Source organism: Lissotriton vulgaris, chromosome 11, assembly GCF_964263255.1.
Source record: "Lissotriton vulgaris chromosome 11, aLisVul1.2, whole genome shotgun sequence".
NCBI classification, from domain to species: Eukaryota; Metazoa; Chordata; class Amphibia; order Caudata; family Salamandridae; genus Lissotriton; species Lissotriton vulgaris.
Window position 1 is genome coordinate 94,143,148 of NC_141699.1, and position 19,802 is coordinate 94,162,949.

Consider the following 19,802-nt stretch of genomic DNA (forward strand, 5'->3'; position numbering starts at 1 on the left):
GCGAAAAGGAAAAATTAAAGTTAGGGGGAAGAAGTAGGAGCTTAAAGAAAAGTAATATAAAACAGTAGACAAGTACAAAAAAACGCAGTAAAAGTAGAAATAAAATGCAAAATGTAAATTTAGGGACAGAGAGAGATAGATGATAAATAAAAAAAGTCAGAAAAACTGTGTAAAAAACTAAGGATTGCAAAGATTGAGGGAGGATAGAAAATCAGGCCCAGAACCATAGCATAGAGTGAAAAACAAGATGGCTGCGCCCATCGCAACCGCGTGGGTACGTTTGCGCTATATTTCCCCGCTAGCACGCAATATCGTCACGAACAAGCAATATCGACCCGGAACAGGAAATAGGGCATCACGAGCGGGTGGGACTATTGAAACAAGATGGCCGTGCCCATAGGCGACCGCATGGGTAAGTTCGCGAGATACCATCCGACGAGCACACAAACAGTGCCCCGAACACGCACAATGCGCTCCAGAACAAGAAAAATGCATCGCGAACAGGCGCGATAAGCAACTACGCACGCTTGCATAGCTACATGTAGCTCGCATAGTGCAATAACATCTTCCTGTAGCTTTGCACAGCGCGACGAGCAACTACGCCCAGGGTTAGTTTCCAGTGGACATTTTTGTGGGAAAAAAAGGATCCTTCCATTGTTTGGTCACAGCTAGTACAAGTGCCACATTTATGATGTCCTAAAATTGGCTGAAGGCCCAAAAGGTCTTGTTGTGTGTTTTTTGTGGGAGCTCTAGGTAGCGCCGCCCGTACTACTTTGTTGGCAAAACTACTATCTTTTTTGAAGGCAAAAAGAGGAGGTGCTGCAAAAGTTTGTTCTAGATTTTTAATCAAATGCCATTTTTTAAGGATTATTTTCTTGAAAAGGTTGGCCTTCGGGCCAAAAGTGGTCACACATAACATTCGGTCCAGTAGTTTTTTGTCTTTCTTCTGTAAAAGAGGGTCGTGTGGTGTCCACCAGGCTCGCTTCGTTGCATTCTTCAACAGTTTTTTAGGATACCCCCTGTCCCGGAGGCGTCCTATCAAGTTGTTAGCATGCAATGTGTATTCATCTTTAAAAGTGCAGTTTCTTTTTACCCTTAAAAATTGGTCACTCCCGTACATTCCTAGGATGGTTGCTAGAGTAATGGAGAGCTTTATTTCTATCAGTGGGCTTTTTGAATAAAGTTGTCACCAGGCTGCCTTCCGAGGCATAAACTTCAACATCCAGAAATGACATTCTATGTTGAGAGTGATTCAAATTGAATTTTAAATCCGTTGTTCTTGCATTCAATCAGTCATGGAATTTAAATAGTTGTTCCGCATCTCCTGTCTATACGATGAAGATGTCATCTATATAACGGACACAATTGGAAATTTATTTATTTATTTGCGTGCTTATATAGCGCTATGAATAGACCCCCGAAGGAGTATCTCCGCGCTTTTGACACCTGGGATAAGAGACTTAGAAGAAGCCACATGGAGGATGATTTAAAATCGAGGCCTCATATGAGCTAGCAGATAATTGTTTAGCATGAGCTGAACAGAAAGGTTTTCAGGCATTTCCTGAACTGAAGGTGATTCCTGCACTGTTTTAGGGAAAACGGGAGGGAGTTCCATAAACTGGGGCCTACCACAGACAAAGCCCTACCTCCTTGCCTAGATTTGGTGATTCTGGGAATTTTTAGCAAAAGTTGTTCGCCTGACCTAAGGGTGCGAGTAGGAGCGTATGGAGCAAATTTTGTAGCTAAATACTCTGGTCCCAATTCATTAAGGCCTTTGTGAATAATACAGCAGGTTTTAAACTTTACTCGTTGCCGAATGGGCAACCAGTGTAGTTTATGCAATAAAGGTCTGGAGGGAGACCTTGGAGGTGCATTAAGCACCAACCTCGCTGCTGTATTTTGTACCACCTGTAGGCGGTTAAAAACCTCTTCATTAGCTCCTGCCAGGAGACCATTGCAGTAATCAAGACGGCTGATAATCAGAGCCTGAACCAGGGTTCTCCTATAAGTATCAGGGAGGAAAGGAAAAATCCTCCGAAGGAGACCTATTACGTGAAAGCATGTTCCTACAGTAATGGTGACATGATGTTTCATAGTCAACTCTGGTTCCAATCTGACTCCTAGATTCTTGATCACTGTTTTGGGCTCAGGAACCGGGCCTAGATCGGGAGGCCACCAGTCAGGAGACCATTGGACCTTTACATCGCCGAAAAGCATCACCTCCGTTTTTCCAACGTTGCATTGGAGGAAATTGGAGGACATCCACCTTGCAACTGCCTTCATTCCATCGGAGAAAGATTGTATTATCTCCGGTGTAACATGTTTAAAAGGGAAGAGCAGCTGCGTATCATCAGCATATGATACTGGGTGGAATCCATAAGCTCTGGTTACAGCTGCCAAGGGGGCCACATAGGTGTTGAACAAAGTCGGGCTCAAACATGAGCCCTGTGGAACCCCCTTGGTGATGTTGACCTCCTCCGACCTAAAGTCACCCATGGTGACAGATTGGGTGCGGTTGGAGAGAAAGCTTCTGATCCATTCCAGTGCAGTACCACCGATTCCACTCTCAGACAGGCGTTCGATAAGGATGTTATGAGAAATGGTATCAAACGCTGCCGATAAATCTAGTAGTACCAGGATTACAGAATAACCTTTATCCTGGTACAGCCGGAGATCGTCTGTTATCGACAGCAAGGCCGTTTCCGTGCTGAATTTTGGCCTAAAGCCTGACTGGGATGGATCGAGGCAGCCTGATTGTTCCAAATAGGTGGAAAGATGTTTATTAGAATGTTTTTCGGTGATTTTCCCCAGGAAGGGTAAAAGGGAGATAGGTCTAAGATTAGACAAGTTGGTCCAAGGAATAGATGAATTCTTCCTGATCGGTCTGACAAGAGCTTTTTTCCAACACTGTGGAACTACTCCAGATGTTAATGAGAGGTTTACTAGCCTCTGAACGTCAGGGCCCAGAGTGCTCCCTAGTGGACCCATGAGTCTGGCTGGAAGCCGGTCTGCCGGACTTCCACTTTTAATATCCATAAGTAGTCTTTGGACCTCACTCAGTGAGATTTCCGGAAAGTCATTAAATGAATGAGATTTTGTAGCTTTAATGGATGGCATATACACCAGAGCAGAAAGATCCTGGTTACTGCCATCCGTATTTGTCATCTCTATTCTCCTATATATAGCGTCAATTTTGTCAGAGAAGAAGCTCGATATACTGTCACAAAGATGTTGTGAGGCCATGTCTGCGCTCTCGCACGCTGCAGGTTTCAGAAAAGTGTTGACAATCTGGTACAAGGTCTTTGAATCATTACCAGCTGCCTCTAACTGGACGGTAATATGATGCTTGCGAGCAGATCGTATGGCTTTATGATAAGTATTAAGAGCCATCTTATAATTAACCTTATCTCCTTCTAAGTGAGAAGTTCTCCATGTCTTTTCAAATTTCCTGGCTATACGTTTAAGACTACGCAAATCTTCTGAATACCAAACTTCGTGTTTCTTAGTAAGGCTCGTTTTGAAGGTCTTTATTGGGGCAAGTTGTTCTACTGTATCACCAACAGCTAAATCCCACTTTAGAAGAGCACTATCAATGTCGTCTGTGCATACGACTAGGGGGGGAAGATATTTTTGTTCGAAGGTGATGTTGGTGATTTTGTGCCACTGCCTTCGTTTAGATGGAATATGGGCATGTACAGTGGCTCGCGGAACATTTATTGGCATGAAAAATTCAAGCATAAAATGATCTGTCCAGGGATTTTGTTTGGGTACATTACATTCAATACCGGAAAAGTTGGTTATAATCATGTCCAAAGTATGTCCCGCTTGATGTGTAGGTCCGCTATTAAGTTGTTTTAGTCCCAGAAGAGAGATATCTGTCTTGAAAAATTGTACCTCAATGTTATTTTCCTCCTCACTATGAATATTAAAATCCCCAAGTAATAAAAAGTCTTTTTCAGGGCTTATATGTGGTGCTATAGTTTCTACTAGCAATTTTGACATATTTTTCAAAGGGCCAGGCGGGCGGTAAACCAGGGCTCCTTTCCTACTACATTTAGTGGAAGAATCAATAAACTGCAGAAATGGGTTGCTTGAATACACCAAAGTTTTTATTAGTATTTAGCCGTCAAAAGGACTGCCAGCTCTGGGGCAAAAGGGCAACCCATTGGCACTCACTATAATTGATAATAGAAATCTTTCCAGAACTTCAAATAGTTCTTTCACAATGCAAATCCGGCCAATTCCACAATGAAGTCTGTTGGCACACGAGTTGGTTTCGGGTAGTGTTTTAGGATTTAGGGTAGTGCAGTGGTGTTTGGGTAGTGTAGGGGTCGTGCTGGGGGTAGTGTTTAGGGTAGTGCAGTGGTGTTTGGGTAGTATAGGGGGTCGTGCTTGGGGTAGTGGTTTAGGGATAGGGTAGTGCAGTGGTGTTTGGGATGTATAGTGGGTCATGCTGGGGGTAGTGCTTTAGGGTTTAGGGTAGTGCAGTGGTGTTTGGGTAGTGTAGGGTGTCGTGCTGGGCAGTGCTTTAGGGTTTCGCGTAGTGCAGTGGTGTTTGTGTAGTATAGGGGGTCATTCTGGGGCAGTGTTTTAGGGTTTAGGGTAGTGCAGTGGTAATTGTGTAGTGTAGGGGCTCGTCTTGGGGTAGATTTAGGATATAGGGTATTGCAGTGGTGTTTAGGTACTATAGGGGGTTGTGCTGGGGGTAGTGTTTTAGGGTTTAGGGTAGTGAAGAGGTGTTTGGGTAATGTAGGGGGTCGTGCTGGAGTTAGCGTTTTAGGGTTTAGGATAGTGCAGTGGTGTTTGGGTAGATTAGGAGGTTGTGCTGGGGTAGTGTTTTAGGGTTTAGGGTGGTGCAGTGGTGTTTGTGTAGTGTAGTGGGTCGTGCTGGGGGTAGACTTAGGATATAGGGTAGTGCAGTGGTGTTTGGGTAGTGTAGGGGGTGGTGCTGGGGTAGTGTTTTAGGGTTTAGGGTAGTGTACTGGTGTTTGGGTAATGCAGGGGGTCATGCTAAGGGTAGTGTTTTAGGGTAGTGCAGTGGTGTGTGGGTAATGTAGAGGGTCATGCTGGGGTAGTGTTTTAGGGTTTACGGTAGTGCAGTGGCAATTGTGTAGTGTAGGGACTTGTGCTGGGGGTAGATTTAGGATATAGGGTATTGCGATGGTGTTTGGATGGTGTAGGGGTAGTGCTGGGGGTAGAGTTTTAGGGTTTAGGGTAGTGCAGTGGTGTTTGGGTAGTGTAGTGGGTCATGCTGGGGGTAGTGCTTCAGGGTTTAGGGTAGTGCAGTGATGTTTGGGTAGTGTAGGGGTCTTGCTGGGTGCACTGCTTTAGGGTTTAGGGTAGTGCAGTGGTGTTTGGGTAGTGTAGGGGGTCATGCTTGGGGTAGTGGGGTAGTGCAGTGATTTTGGGTAGTATAGGGGGTTGATCTGGGGGTAGTGGTTAAGGGTTTAGGGTAGTGCAGTGGTGTTTGGGTATTGTAGTGGGTCATGCTGGGTAGTGCTTTAGGGTTTAGGGTAGTGTGGTGGTGTTTCGGTATTGTAGGGGGTCGGGCTGGGGGCAGTGCTTTAGGGTTTAGGGTAGTGCAGTGGTGTTTGTGTAGTGTAGGGGTCGTGCTGGGGTAGTGTTTTAGGGTTTAGGGTAGTGCAGTGGTGTTCGGGTAGTGTAGGGGTAGTGCTGGTGGTAGTGTTTTTGGGTTTAGGGTAGTGCAGTGGTGTTGGGTAGTGTAGTGGGTCGTGTTGGGGTAGTGGTTTAGGGTTTAGGGTAGTGCAGTGGTGTTTAGGTAGTGTACGGGTCGTGCTGGGGTTAGTGTTTTTGGGTTAAGAGTAGTGCAGTAGTGTTTGTGTAGTGTAGGAGGTCGTGCTGGGGTAGTGTTTTAGGGGTTAGGGTAGTGCAGTGGTGTTTGTGTAGTGTAGGGTTTAGTGTTTTAGGGTTTAGGGTAGTGCAGAGGTGTTTGTGTAGTGTACGAAGTTGTGTGTTAGGGTTTAGGGTAGTGCAGTGGTGTTTGGGTAGGGTAGGGGGTCGTACTGTGGGTAGATTTAGGGTTTAGGGTAGTGCAGTGGTGTTTGTGTAGTGTAGGGGGTTATGCTGGGGGTAGGGTTTTAGGTTTTAGGGTGTGCAGTGTTGTTTGTGTAGTGTAGGGGGTCGTAATGTGGGTAGATTTAGGGTTTAGGGTAGTGAAGTGGTTTTTGTGTAGTCTAGGGGTCATGCTGGGGTAGTGTTTTAGGGTTTAGGGTAGTGCAGTGGTGTTTGGGTAGTGTAGGGGGTCATGCTGGGGTAGTGTTTTAGGGTTTAGGCTAGAGCAGTGGTGTTATGGTAGTGTAGGGGGTCGTGCTGGAGTTAGATTAAGGGTTTAGGGTAGTGCAGTGGTGTTTGTGTAGTGTAGGGGTCGTGCTGGGGGTAGTGTTTTAGGGATTAGGGCAGTGCAGTTGTGTTTTTGTAGTGTTGGGGATCGAGCTAGGAGTATATTTAGGGTGTAGGGTAGTGCAGTGGTGTTTGTGTAGTGTAGGGGGTTATGCTGGGGGTAGGGTTTTAGGTTTTAGGGTGTGCAGTGTTGTTTGTGTAGTGTAGGGGGTCGTAATGTGGGTAGATTTAGGGTTTAGGGTAGTGAAGTGGTTTTTGTGTAGTCTAGGGGTCATGCTGGGGTAGTGTTTTAGGGTTTAGGGTAGTGCAGTGGTGTTTGGGTAGTGTAGGGGGTCATGCTGGGGTAGTGTTTTAGGGTTTAGGCTAGAGCAGTGGTGTTATGGTAGTGTAGGGGGTCGTGCTGGAGTTAGATTAAGGGTTTAGGGTAGTGCAGTGGTGTTTGTGTAGTGTAGGGGTCGTGCTGGGGGTAGTGTTTTAGGGATTAGGGCAGTGCAGTTGTGTTTTTGTAGTGTTGGGGGTCGAGCTAGGAGTATATTTAGGGTGTAGGGTAGTGCAGTGGTGTTTGTGTAGTGTAGGGGGTCATGCTGGGGGTAGTGCTTTCAGCTATAGGGTTGTGCAGTGGTGTTTGTGTGGTATAGGAGGTCACTCTACAAACACGCTCCCTGGCATGCTCTTATATGCGGATTGAATTCCCCTTCACTGCTGGTGGTCCTTTAAGGCCGAACTAGCCTACCTTTTACCTCCAGTACGCCCCACGCAGTGGGATTGGTGAGAGGTAGACAAAGACCATGCCCCCTTTCTCCACCACTCCCCAAACACACCAAAGTTAGGGGATTACGTCCCCTTGAATCCTGACAGTCCCTGGGGTCCAACTAGCCCACCAGGTACCTCCAGTAAGCGTCACAGAGTTGTGTTCTGCGTTGTAGAGAGATGTAAAAAGGGGTGTGGCCTGGCCCACCTCTCTGCAACGCAGCACAGTAACACTTATTGGAGGTACCTGGTGGGGTTGCTGGCCCCCAGGGACCCTCAGGATTGAAGAGCAATTAATTCCCCCAACTTAAAACGTGCCACAGGGCGTATTTGCACACATGTCATCTCAGACCCCACCCTCTCCCTTCACCACTGTGCAAATGCGCCCTGTGGTGCATTTTAAGTTAGAGAATTAAGTCCCCTTGACTCCTGAGGCTCCCTGGGATCCAACTAGCCCACCATGTACCTCCAGTAAGCACCACAGAGCTGCGTTGCAGAAAGGCTTAAAAAGGGGCATGGCCTGGACCACCTCTCTGCAACGCAGCACCGGGAAAACGCGGAACCGCCATCTTGAGGGGAGGCAGGGTAGCGCTCCAGCTCCTGGACGCCTCCCACCCTCCTCCCACCCCCAATCGGACATGGATAAAAGGAAGGGGTCATCCCGCCCGCGCAGCGGGCGGGCGCAGCGGGCACGACGATGGCGCGCCGAAGGCGCCGGACCCGCGCCCAGCGCCAGTCCACCTGCTCCTCGCACCCCAACAATCTCCTGGTCCTCTCAACAACTCTTACACTTACGTCATGGCGTCTGCAACCCAGCTAAGTGTTGTAACCCGCAAAGCCTGGAAACTACCTTATATTCTTGTTCACTTTGTAATATCACCATTCCTGCTTATATCAAACCGTCTCCTCAGTCTATGAATGTTGCTTACCGCCCGCCCCCGGTTACCTTACATGCAGCCTTAATTAACTCCAGATCCCTTCCCGCACACGCTTCCGATATTTGGCTGTCGTTAGACACTCACAAATGGGACCTATTATTTCTCACAGAAACCTGGATTAAAGACTCATCCAAGCCGGACATTAATTTGGCCATTCCCCCTGGCTACCGACTTTTAGGCATTAACCGAGTTAACTCCAAAACTGGTGGGGGCCTCGCGGTAATTGCGAAATCCCACCTTATACTGAGCATTACAAAAATTGCTAATACTGGCCTCATAGAAGCCATGTATCTCATGATCAAGGACTCCGCTTGCACTATCTTTGCTGGTATCCTGGTATACAATCCTCCCTCCGCCAAAGCCGCCTCTCTTAAAGCCTTGATACATTCAATTGCGGATTTCTCACTTAAACACTCCCACTTTACTGTGTTGGGAGACTTCAATCTCCATGTTGATGATCCATCTTCTGTTCAGGCATCCCTACTTCTGGAAACCCTACAAGGACTTACCTTGTCTCAACTAGTCAAGGGCCCCACCCACAAAGCAGGCCACACACTTGATCTTATTTTCTCAAATCATCCTGGTATTTCTGCCCTTCCGCCCCTCCCTCTTACCTGGTCTGACCATTTTCTTCTTCCCTTTGTTATCGCCATTCCACCCCTTCCACCCCCCTCTTCCCTCAACAAAGACAGTGGTCGCAAATGGACCAAAGTCACCTGTGAGTCCATTAATTCCTGTTTTCAGTTTCAATTTAATCAGGCGGCAGATCTTGACAAAGAAACGGTTAGATATAATTCCGCCCTTACCTCTGCTCTGGATTCCATTGCCCCTCTTGCCCCCCTGGCGTCCACCAGATCTCGCCCCTCTGCCCCTTGGTTTTCCCCCATGCTACGGGAGGAAAAGAGTAAGTGCAAACAGATGGAATGCAAATGGCGCCAGGACTATGACCCTATGGCCAAACTGGCCTATAAATCTGCCCTAACTAAATTCCAAAAACTCAAACGCACCTCGATGAGAGCTTATTTTTCAAATCTCATCCAACAGGCGCAGAATTCCTCCAAAACTCTCTTCACCATTGTGAAGGATTTTGTTAATCCTCCTGCCATGAAGACCCAATGCGTCCCCACTCAAGACCTGTGCGACGGACTTTCTGACTTTTTTCAGGAAAAAATCGTCAAACTTTCTTCCTCCTTTGACTCTGTTTCTCCCAACCCTCCATCCGATGTTCCTCACCCCTCTCATTGCTCTTTTAATGCCTTCTGTGAACTTACGCACGACTCAGCCCTGTCATTGCTTTATAAAGTCAAGTCTGGCTCACCTTTAGACCCAGTCCCTGCCAAGGTAATGGGCAATCTTGCCCCTGTTTTAACCCTTTCCATGCTCATGACGAGCTCAGCTCGTCATGATGCACGGTTGAGCTGTGCTGATGACGAGCTGAGCTCGTCATGAAACAATGGAAATGGGCATCGTCCAGCACCGGAGGGGAAAACACCTAGCAGCGAAGGTGTTAACTAATCCGCTCCTCTCCATCTGGAATTCCTCCTTGACCCGTGGTCAATTTCCCTCAGTTTGGAAACATGCTAGGCTACTTCCCATCCTGAAGAAACCCGATGCTGACCCCTCACAATTTTGCAACTACCGACCCATTTCGCTCCTGCCTAAACCTGCCAAGGTACTGGAGAAAGTGGTCCAGAAACAACTGGCTCAGTATCTGAAAACAAATAAGTTGCTGCACGATTCTCAGTCCGGCTTTAGAACCGGCTACAGTACCGAGACTGCGCTGTTGGAAGTATCCGAGATTATCAGGGAATCAGTGGATAGGGGTGAGGAGGCCATGTTGGTCCTCCTCGACCTATCCGCTGCATTTGACACTGTATCCCACGTTATACTCACAGCTCGATTACAACAGTTGGGGATTGGTGGCACAGTTCTGGCATGGATCAAATCCTTTTTGTCCAGACGGTCCCAAAGGGTACTGCTGCACCCATTCGAATCAGAAGATAAACCCCTCTTGTGCGGTGTGCCTCAGGGCTCCGCCTTGAGCCCTCTATTGTTTAATGCTTATCTAGCCCCGCTTGCCAAGGTAGTTGAGTCATGGGGTGTCAGGGTGGTCTCTTATGCTGATGATACTCAGCTTGTTTTTTCATTTAGAGACCATTCTGACTCCCTCTTCTCCAACTTTCGAAACTGCCTTGGCAACATTTGCACATGGATGGCTGCCAATCATCTTGCCCTAAACACTGACAAAACTGAGGTCCTCTTCTTTAGCCAGAAATCTACTCCCCCTGCAAACTTATGGTGGCCTACCGTCCTCAATCCTCCTCCCACACCAGTGCAGTCTGCTCGTAACCTCGGCTTCATATTTGACAATACCTTGTCCGGTAAAACTCAGGTCAACAAAGTTACAGCGGCCTGTTTTAATAAGTTGCGTATGATCAGGAAAATTTTTCCCTACCTCCCCCAGACTTCCCGCAAAACGGTGGTCCAGGAACTTATTACGGCACATCTTGATTATGCCAATAGCCTATATGCCGGTGCCCCCCAATATCTTATAGACCGACTACAAATCATTCAGAACGCGGCAGCAAGGCTTATTGGAAACATTCCTGCCTGCAACTCGGTCAGAGCGTACCGAGAGGAGCTACATTGGCTTCCCATAGCCCGTCACATTGACTTCAAAGTTTTAGTCCTTGCCTTTCGGGCTATTAATGGAACTGGCCCGGTCTATCTGAGCAAAAGGCTCAAAATATCATCCTCAGTAAGACACCTGAGATCTAACAGCCTTCGCTTGCTGAACGTCCCCAGATTCAGGCTCACCCGAAGTGGCGGCAGAACTTTCACCGTAACAGCCGCCAAGCTCTGGAATAGCCTACATCTAGACCTTAGGTTTACTGAGTCTGAGCAAGTCTTCCGACGCAAATTAAAAACCTGGCTGTTTACTAAACGCTAATCACGAGCTCCCCTGCAGCCCTTGGTTTCCTTTTGGTTGGACATGTACTAGGAAACCCTCTCTTGTGATTACCTGTAGTCTTAGCGCCGGGACACCCCCGCTGGAGGTAGCCGCGTGCTCTATAAGCTTCGTAATAAATAAATAAATAAATAAATAGGTACCTCAAGTAAGCGCCACAGAGCTGGGTTGCAGAGAAGTGTAAAAAGGGGCACTGCCTGGACCACCTCTCTACAACACAGGCCTGTGGCACTTACTGGAGATACTTGGTGGCCTCTTTGGCCCCCAGGGGCCCTCAGGATTGAAGGGGAATTAATTCCCTAACTTAAAACTCGCCACAAGACATGTTTGCACACATGTCACCTCAGGCCACACCCCTCCTTTCACTCCTATGCAAATGCACCCCGCGGCACGTTTTAAGTTGGGGGATAAAGTCCCCTTGAAGGTCCTATGGGGGGGCCTTGGAGGCCACCCCCATAGATTAAAAAAGAATCCCCGGGGGTGGCGGTCCCCAGGGCTGCGGGTGGGCAGTGTTCCCCTCGCAACTCAATTATCTTGCCCCAGTGAGGTGGCAGTCCCCGGGGCAGTGTGAGGGGGATTTTTTTTCATGGCCCCCAGGACCTAGCCCACCCAGGGGCTAAAAAATAACGAAGAATTTTGCCAATTGTTTTTTTTAATGCTTTTTTGGGCCCCTTGGAGTCCTTGTGGGACCCCCTGAGCAGGCCTAGGGGGTTAGGGTGTTTCTACTCTGCCCCCTTTTCTTGTTTTACGCCTTTGTTTCCCTGTTTTCTTGTGCCTCGGTTACCAAGGCACAAGATTTCTGTCAACACTTCCGTGTTTGGAGTGTTGACAGCCAGTTAGAATAAAGCTTGTGGTCGGGAGGGTCCGCAGATCCTCTGTGCCTCTAAATATCAAAACTTTTATTTTTTGATTTTCTCAACAACTACTGAATGTATTTACACCATTTAAGAAAAAGAGTTCTTTCTGAACCAAGGGCTACCTTTATGTCAAATTTAGTGTCATTCCGTTCAGCAGTTCGAGCTGTAACTGCGTTTAAAGTTTCCTATGGGAAATGCATTTTTCTACCTCTTTGTTTTTTAATTTCTCAGGAACTACTAAACGGATTTACACCATTTAGCAAAAAGAGTTCTTTCTGAAACAAGGGCTACCCTTTTGCCAAATTTGGTGTAATTCAGTTCAGCAGTTCGGGCTGTAGCCTTGTCTAAAGTTTCATATGGGAATTAACATGGAGAAAACACATTTTAAGACCCCCATTTTTCTCGGCCCCCGCTTGCCGAATTACCCCGAAACTTTCAGGATAGGACCTGACCGGAGCGCCCCACGAGTTTTGCAAATTTCACGTAGATTCATCAACCAAAGCCAAAGTTATTGGGAAAAGAAAAAAAGCTTTTTGAATAGAAGCAAGGTCCTAAATATAACTACCTACTGGCGACCGAAAGTAGGTAATTACCTACTGGCTGTCGTCAGTAGGTAGTTATTGTTAGGTCCCTACTATTTATAGGAAAACCGCAACATTCTATTGCCAATAACTTTTGCGTCGATCGAATAATCTTTTTGAAATCTTCCAAACTTTTGGCCAGCTCAGTTCCGCTCCTTCGCTGAAAGTTTGGGGGTGATTGGTGAAGCGGGGCTGAGAAAAAAGGGGGTCCCAAAACACGCTTTCCCCATGAAATTTCTCATAGGACCACGGCTACAGCTTGAACGGCTGAACGGAATTACACCAAATTTGGCAGAGAGGTAGTCTTCAGTTCCAACTTGGCATATCTGGTGTCAATCTGTTCAGTAGTTTCTTTGAAAATTACTGTTAAAGTCATTTATATATCTATGGACGTGGAGGATCCACAGATTGTGCAAGGATTGGCCTTGTAGGATAAGTGCAACGTTCCGATGACGTGCTGAATTCTAATTGGCTGTCAAGTGGTTGTAAACATTCTAAACCAGGAACTGAAGCCATTTTGTGCCTCGGTAGAAGCGAGGGTGAAGAAGTCTGTGAAATATGTTGGCAAAATGTGGACAAGGGCAGGTTAGACACACCCTGACCTCCTAGGCCTGCTCAGGGGGTGACATAGGGACCGTAGGAAAAAAAAAGTAAGACATTTTTTTTACAAAAAAAGTCGCAAGATGCGCTTAGGATCCGCGCATTTGGTCGCTGAAAAAAAAGTAGCATGTATTTTTTAGACATATATCAAGCTTACGTGTATAGAGGTTGGGTGGTTCTACAAAGAGCCCTTGGGTTTATTGAGGGATTTTAGTAATTACAAGTAAGTACCGAGTCAGAGTCTAAAGTCCATGAGGAAGGCTCGGTTTCATTCATCTGTAAAATGTACACTATCTCTTTAATAGAAGCCATGCATATTGAAAGGCAGATTGTTGTGGTATATGGACAATATTCTATAGTCTTGTAGAAAAGTAGAAAGATTTATTCACTTATCTGCGCAGATCAGGTGTTCCAGTCTTCCTTTATCTCGACGACTGGTTGTTGAAGACTGGCTCGCTCCAGACAGTCGTCTCCCACCTCCAGACTACAGTCGACCTCTTGCACATGCTGGGGTTGTCCATCAACGTGCCGAAGTCACACCTGTGCCCCTCTCAGAAGCTCCTCTTTATCGGAGCGGTTCTGGACTCGGCGCAGTTTTGGGGTTTTCACTCTGAACAGCTGGTTTGGCATATTTAGGCTCTGATTCTGATCTTTCAGCTTTTATCCCGGGATCGGTCAGGTTGACGCTGCCGCTCCTGGGGCTGAAGGCCTCCTGTACCCTAGTGGTGCATGTGAATAAATATAAACAAAGGCCACGCACTTTGCGTCCCGTAATATACAAAGTTCAGGGGGTGGTGGTTCCCGGGCTTGAGGGGGGTCATTGAAGCCCACATACTTGTAATGTTGTCGTGGGGGTTGGACATAAAAGTGGTGCAAAGGGGTTATAAATCTGGTACACAGTGCTTTGTTTTACTTTGCTTTCCTTTCTGTAGTGTAGAAGATCCTGGCTAAATATAACGGTTTTTGTACAGCCAGTAACTTTTAACCCTACCCCCAAACAGCTTTCTGCCTGTTACCATAGTAACAGTGCATGAAACACTTACAAGAGCACAGAGGTTAAAAGTTCATCACACTATGTTGCTAATGAGTTAGCCTCAGAATTATACTTCACATTTTAAATATCATTTCTATTGATGACTGATACCCCCACAAAAAAAAAAAAAACGATGTACTTTTTTTATAACTTTTATTAAAACAATAACTGGAACTATAACTAAAAGATAACAATACAATAAATACCTAGAACTATAACTAACAAAACAATATAATAAAAAACACATAATATGGAGTCCAAAAGGTGTTGTAGTTATTCTGCAAAACAAAAAAGAAAATTAGTGTTTTAAATTAGATTGAAGTGACTAACTGAGGTCAAACATTACAAGTCAAAGTAACACTTGACAATATTTATATTTTTTAAATGTTTGCAGTGTGCCTAAAATGCTTCCACTGGCATTGTACATGCAGACTTTGGTCCACACTTTTTATCAATTTTTGAAGTTTGAGATATACGTCCTACCTCTGTTATTCATCTCCTACTTTCTCCTATTAAATTCTCTTGTAAAGACGTTAACAACAATTAAAGGGAACATTTTCTGTGTATTTTTAATAAAGCATTTGACACAATGCATAGTGACACCGTATTTATTGAATGTTTTGAAATTAATTTTCACAAGTCTTAAAAATGGTGAATGCAAGAAAAGTTACTTGCCGCATATGCAAGACTGCTTTCAAGAGGAGACCCCAATAAAGAGCACTGGTGTGGAACTGCAAGTATGCAGAAGCACTTGCAGACTAAGAATCCGGTCAACTTTGCAAGGGAAGAGTTAAGGAGATTGAGAGAGGCTCCTCCTGCTTCATGGGGAGGCCCAAGTACCAGTGGAGCAACACCGTCAACCTCTACTGCACAGCCTAATATTCGTCCCCAATTTGGAACTTGGAACCTTTAAAGAAAAAAAGTAAGAAGGTTGGGAGCTCTGTATGCCATTCTAATACCTAATCATCCTTTAGTTATACAGAGATCTACCCTGTATCAGACATATCCGTATAAGTGTGAGTTTGAGAATATCTGCCACCGAAAACCCCTCAAGTACTTATATCTGTTACTTTTTAACTTTGTCGAGTAGTCGTATTGTGAGTATTTACCTTAAAGTTATCCGTTAAAAATGTGTGAATCTCTCTGGCTTCATACACCTAGTTCATGCCAAATTTGAGACATTGGTGAAATGAACTGGAACAGGAGGATATACTTTCTTCAATGTTGGTAACTTGCTGCTGACTTATGTAACATTGTGGTAACTGAAAAAAGAGTTAAAAATGTATATGTTGTACATATGTAAAAGCTTAATTTTAATGTTCATAAAAACAATTGTTCTCAATAGGATTGGGGATGAAAAGTAATCATCAGAGGTTATATTTGGACAGCAAAATAGGAAATAGTATTGCATTATACAAATGTTAGGCCGAGATTGGTCACAAACTTCATTCACAAATAGAACCCTTTTTGGACTTCCATGATCTAGAAATTCAGAAATAAATAGCAAGGAAAATTAAAAGACAAGTTTACAAAAAAAAACAAAAATCACTTTTACTTTGTTTACTTTGTATATGAAGTACAGGCTGAAAACGTTTAAAATGAGAAATGGGTTTCAGAAAGAAACGTTTATTAGACTATCACAATACAGATTTATATTTTATAAATATATTTATAGAAGCAAGAAAAATTATAACTCATACATTGTTCAATTATAAATCACATATTTGGGCAATAAAATCGGGAGAACATGCTATTTTTTAAATGTCTGGTTGATTTGAGAATGCCTACGAATTCTAGTAAAACATGACAATAACACAGTTATCCGTCTGCAATCACATGAAATACACAAGTGCTTATCTCAGAATGGTTTTTTATCATGAAATGTTGAAGACAAACCTTTAACTCCATTAGGCCCATTGCAATTTTCGGCTGATAACATATGGAGAGCAGTCGGTGGATCTGGTGTGTCGAGTTGTTCACCACCACGTGGTATAGTGTATGGGCAGGACAGCTTGTGGCGACCAGTACGTCTCATGGTTGAGATATCTGCATAATGAGATAGAACAGGGGGCCAATGAAGTTTAAGGTTATTAAAAAACATGGAGAGCGTGCTAAAATACAACATTAACCAATCAATTACATGTGTAGTGCATGGGGAGGGAGCAGCGCGTGATGCACTACTTAAAAAATTATATGCAGCAGGATTAAGTGTTGCTCAGAAACATCGCCTAGCAAGGCAAAATATTTAAGTTATAAGAGCTGAAAACCGAGCTAAAATACACTTTTGCCGAAAACATTACTTTTGCAATGCATGGGGCACGTGACGCACTACTTACACGAGAAAAACTACATCGTATTCACTTGAACAGCACGTAGCACACTGCTGTAGGAGCGGCCACGTTGTGCTTGGCAAAATAAACGAACGCACCAGGATTAAGTGATTTGCACAGAAACAAAAGTTATGAAGTCAACTTTAACAATATAAAAAAAGCAGGAAAGCGTGCTTAAAAACAGCATTGCCAAATCGAACATAAATTTGCATTTACGCAGTATTTAAAGATTGTTCAGATTAATTAATTGAATTACTCTTAAAAAAGTGCTCACCTAGGAAGAAGTGGATACGAACACTCTCAATGGCTGTGACTGCGGAATAGCAAAAGTTCAAGAAGGGTGGCAGCTTATAAATGCTTTGCAGAAGGATGATTGGTTGAGCATGATGTCACTGGGTGTGAGAGCTGTGATTGGGCATGTTGTAATTGAGCATGCACAAATAAAATGAAATACGTTAGGGGTACATAGCCAGACGGTGGGACGTATTGTGCGCATGCGTAACATTAACACGCATGTACTACCACAAACATGCATGCGCAAAGTGAAGGCAACTCCTACGGGGTACCTACATAGATGGAGTTTGGATGTCCCCGTGGTCTTGAAGTGACTTCAGGAGGAGGGCTTTGCAGCACGGGAGGGGGGCCACGCGGCCCACTTCACATAAAAATTTGAATACGTATACTCCGCTTATTGTCATCGTACCATAAGCGCACCCTTCCGATCACGCGCTGAAGGCTAATTGCCTGTCAAGTGGTTGTCAACATTCGAAACTAGAAACTGTTGGCATTCATTTTATGTCTCCGTACAAGGCAGGCTGAAGAAGCATGTGAAATGTGTGTTTAAAACGTGAAAATTGGAGGGTAGACACACCCTGATCCTCTAGGTCTCCTCAGGGGATCCCACAAGGTCTCCCAGGTCCCTTATTTTTTTTTTCTTTTTCGGGGAAAAATCGAGGCGTGCGTGTATGATCCGCGCATTCTATCGATATTTTTTTTTTAATAAGACGTGGGCTTCTGAGCGTCTTTGGTGATTTGCATTCTTTCAACTGTTTAGAGGAGATGCAGCATTGCTGTATCCAGGATCCACCACTGAGTGAGAAAAGGTAATGATAACACTATTTACCTGCTAAGTGAAGTTCTACCCATAGGATAACAGTGATGTACTTTTTAAGAATGTTAAAGAAAATTATTAAAATAATAACCTCCAATAATCTCTTGTCTTAATATTTATGTTAAATATATATAAATTAGTTTTTCAACATTAAAATATTCGCTGAAGTCGCGAACACACCGCGTCTGATATGTATATGACATCACGCGCTATTGCGCGCCCGTCACATCACGTTATATGTACATCTCGCGTATGCACAAGGCGACGCGCACAAGTCGCATAGCAACCGCGTGGGTAAAGTTGTACCGGTCGCATGCCCTTTGCGGATCCTTAACAGCGACCCTAAATGGCAGACACATTTTGCGCAGGGTGTTCGTAGGGTGCACAACTGCAAAAAAAAGAAAATAATAATGTAAGTATATTATAAACAATATAAAATAATGGGAACAAATATTTTTATGTAAAACAAAATTAATAAAAAAAATGTGTAATGTAATTTAAAAATAACATCTAAAAATAAAAAGATTAAAAAAATGTAGTTAGAAAATATAAAAAAAATAAAAAATTATTTACAAATTAGCATTTAAAAAATCTTTGAAATTCACTGAAAAAACCATAGATTTCAGACATGTTATATTTAGGAATTAGCATTTAAAAAACCTTAGAAATTTACTCAAAAAACATAGGTTTCAGGGGTGTTATAGTTAGCTGTACATTTCATTTGTATAAAACCATTGAAATTCCCCCGTTATAGTTAGTTGTACTAACTATAACTCGCGCTCCCGCAATCCACTGCTGATGATGTCACATATTACATCATTCATGACATGATCAGTGACATCACTGATGACATCACTGATGACATCTCAAATGACATCACTGTGTCTAGAAGTTGAGTGTTACTGCACTATGCATGACCAGGTATACTACACACTTGAAACTGATACAAGTAATCAACATAGCCGAGTGAAATGTTCATATTGACCCTGATTCAGCATCTATCAGGGGAAGGTGAAGTGGGGAAAAAAGAGGGACTCTAGGGTTTGGGATTCAAAAAGCACTGTGCTGTCCACACACATAGGTTCTGTTTCACCTCAGGGATAATGTGGCGCTCTAGGTACAGAGCGTATGGTGTTCCATTCCCTCTGGGATAGCTCAACTCATGGGTGCCCTTGTCAAGATGAGAAATGAGGACAAGGTGGCATGGGCATATCACAAAGCCCCCCTCTAAGGTTTTGTCACCCCACTGTTAACTACAGGGATTATCATGCATGGTAAAGGGCAATGGAGGGAGGATATTGAGCTTGGTCAGTGTTGTGGTGCTGAAACAATCATATGTAACCAGTGATGCATTTTGGAGCCCACTGTTGTGTCTGGATTTGTGTTGATGCTATTAACATCTTTGGTTGAATTACAACTCAGAATTACAAGAAGTGTGCTGAATTTGCATTTGCGCAGTCCTCAATATTGATATATTCTGAAACATTAGTACAGTTCTTTCACAGGTATTTAAAGTTTGTTGGGTGTTATGTTATGTTAATCTATACTACTATTATAAAGAGAGAAGTGTGTCCTTTGAGCCAGGTAAACTCGAAAACTACACCACTAATCCAAACACCCAATACATCTTTGAAAACGTCAGGGCAAGCAGATGGACATAGGCTATATTAAAAAACAAATATACGTTATTTAAAAAATTTAATATAAAAAAAAGTAGTCCATTGGAAGAAGCGCCGGCCGCGACATGCGTGCTGACATCAGAGAAGCGCGGGGAGGAGCGGCGTACACTCTTGCGGTCTCTTTCTTACTTCAGCAATAGTGGCTACAGAACAGTTTAAAGAATTCCCTTTTCCCTCGGGTAGCCTGTTCCAGGGTCCTTGTATGCACCTTAAAAAGGCTCATGAAGGTAGCCGTGCACGAGTGCAAGTTAATCTGTGCTCAGTGGGTGTGTCAATAACAGGCATTTCTTTACAGAACAAGGTTTTTTAGGATTGTGAACTTTGAACACGAGCGTGTCATTTACCGGCATTTACAGCGGAGGTCGACCCTGAGCCATGCAGGTGGCATCAGGGTAATGACGTCCCCGACCCGTATTTCAAGTCCAAACAGAAGTCATCACAGGAGCATGCTGATTGCCCATTGTCGATGTTTGTTAGCCATGCAGACCTGAGGAAAGAGACCCCTCTCTGTTCCTCAGACGGCCCACTGAATGGAGGGTTAATTAGACAGGGCATTTCCCAGAGCAAGGGGTGCTACCCTGAGAAAGAGGCATTG

General features: G+C 44.5%; 1 protein-coding gene across 1 annotated transcript in view; it reads right to left on the minus strand.

The window, feature by feature from the left end:
* The window catches only part of LOC147679024 (solute carrier family 2, facilitated glucose transporter member 9-like), an 803,060-nt gene that overhangs the window by 551,928 nt on the left and 231,330 nt on the right, over positions 1-19,802 (minus strand). The window lies entirely within an intron of this gene.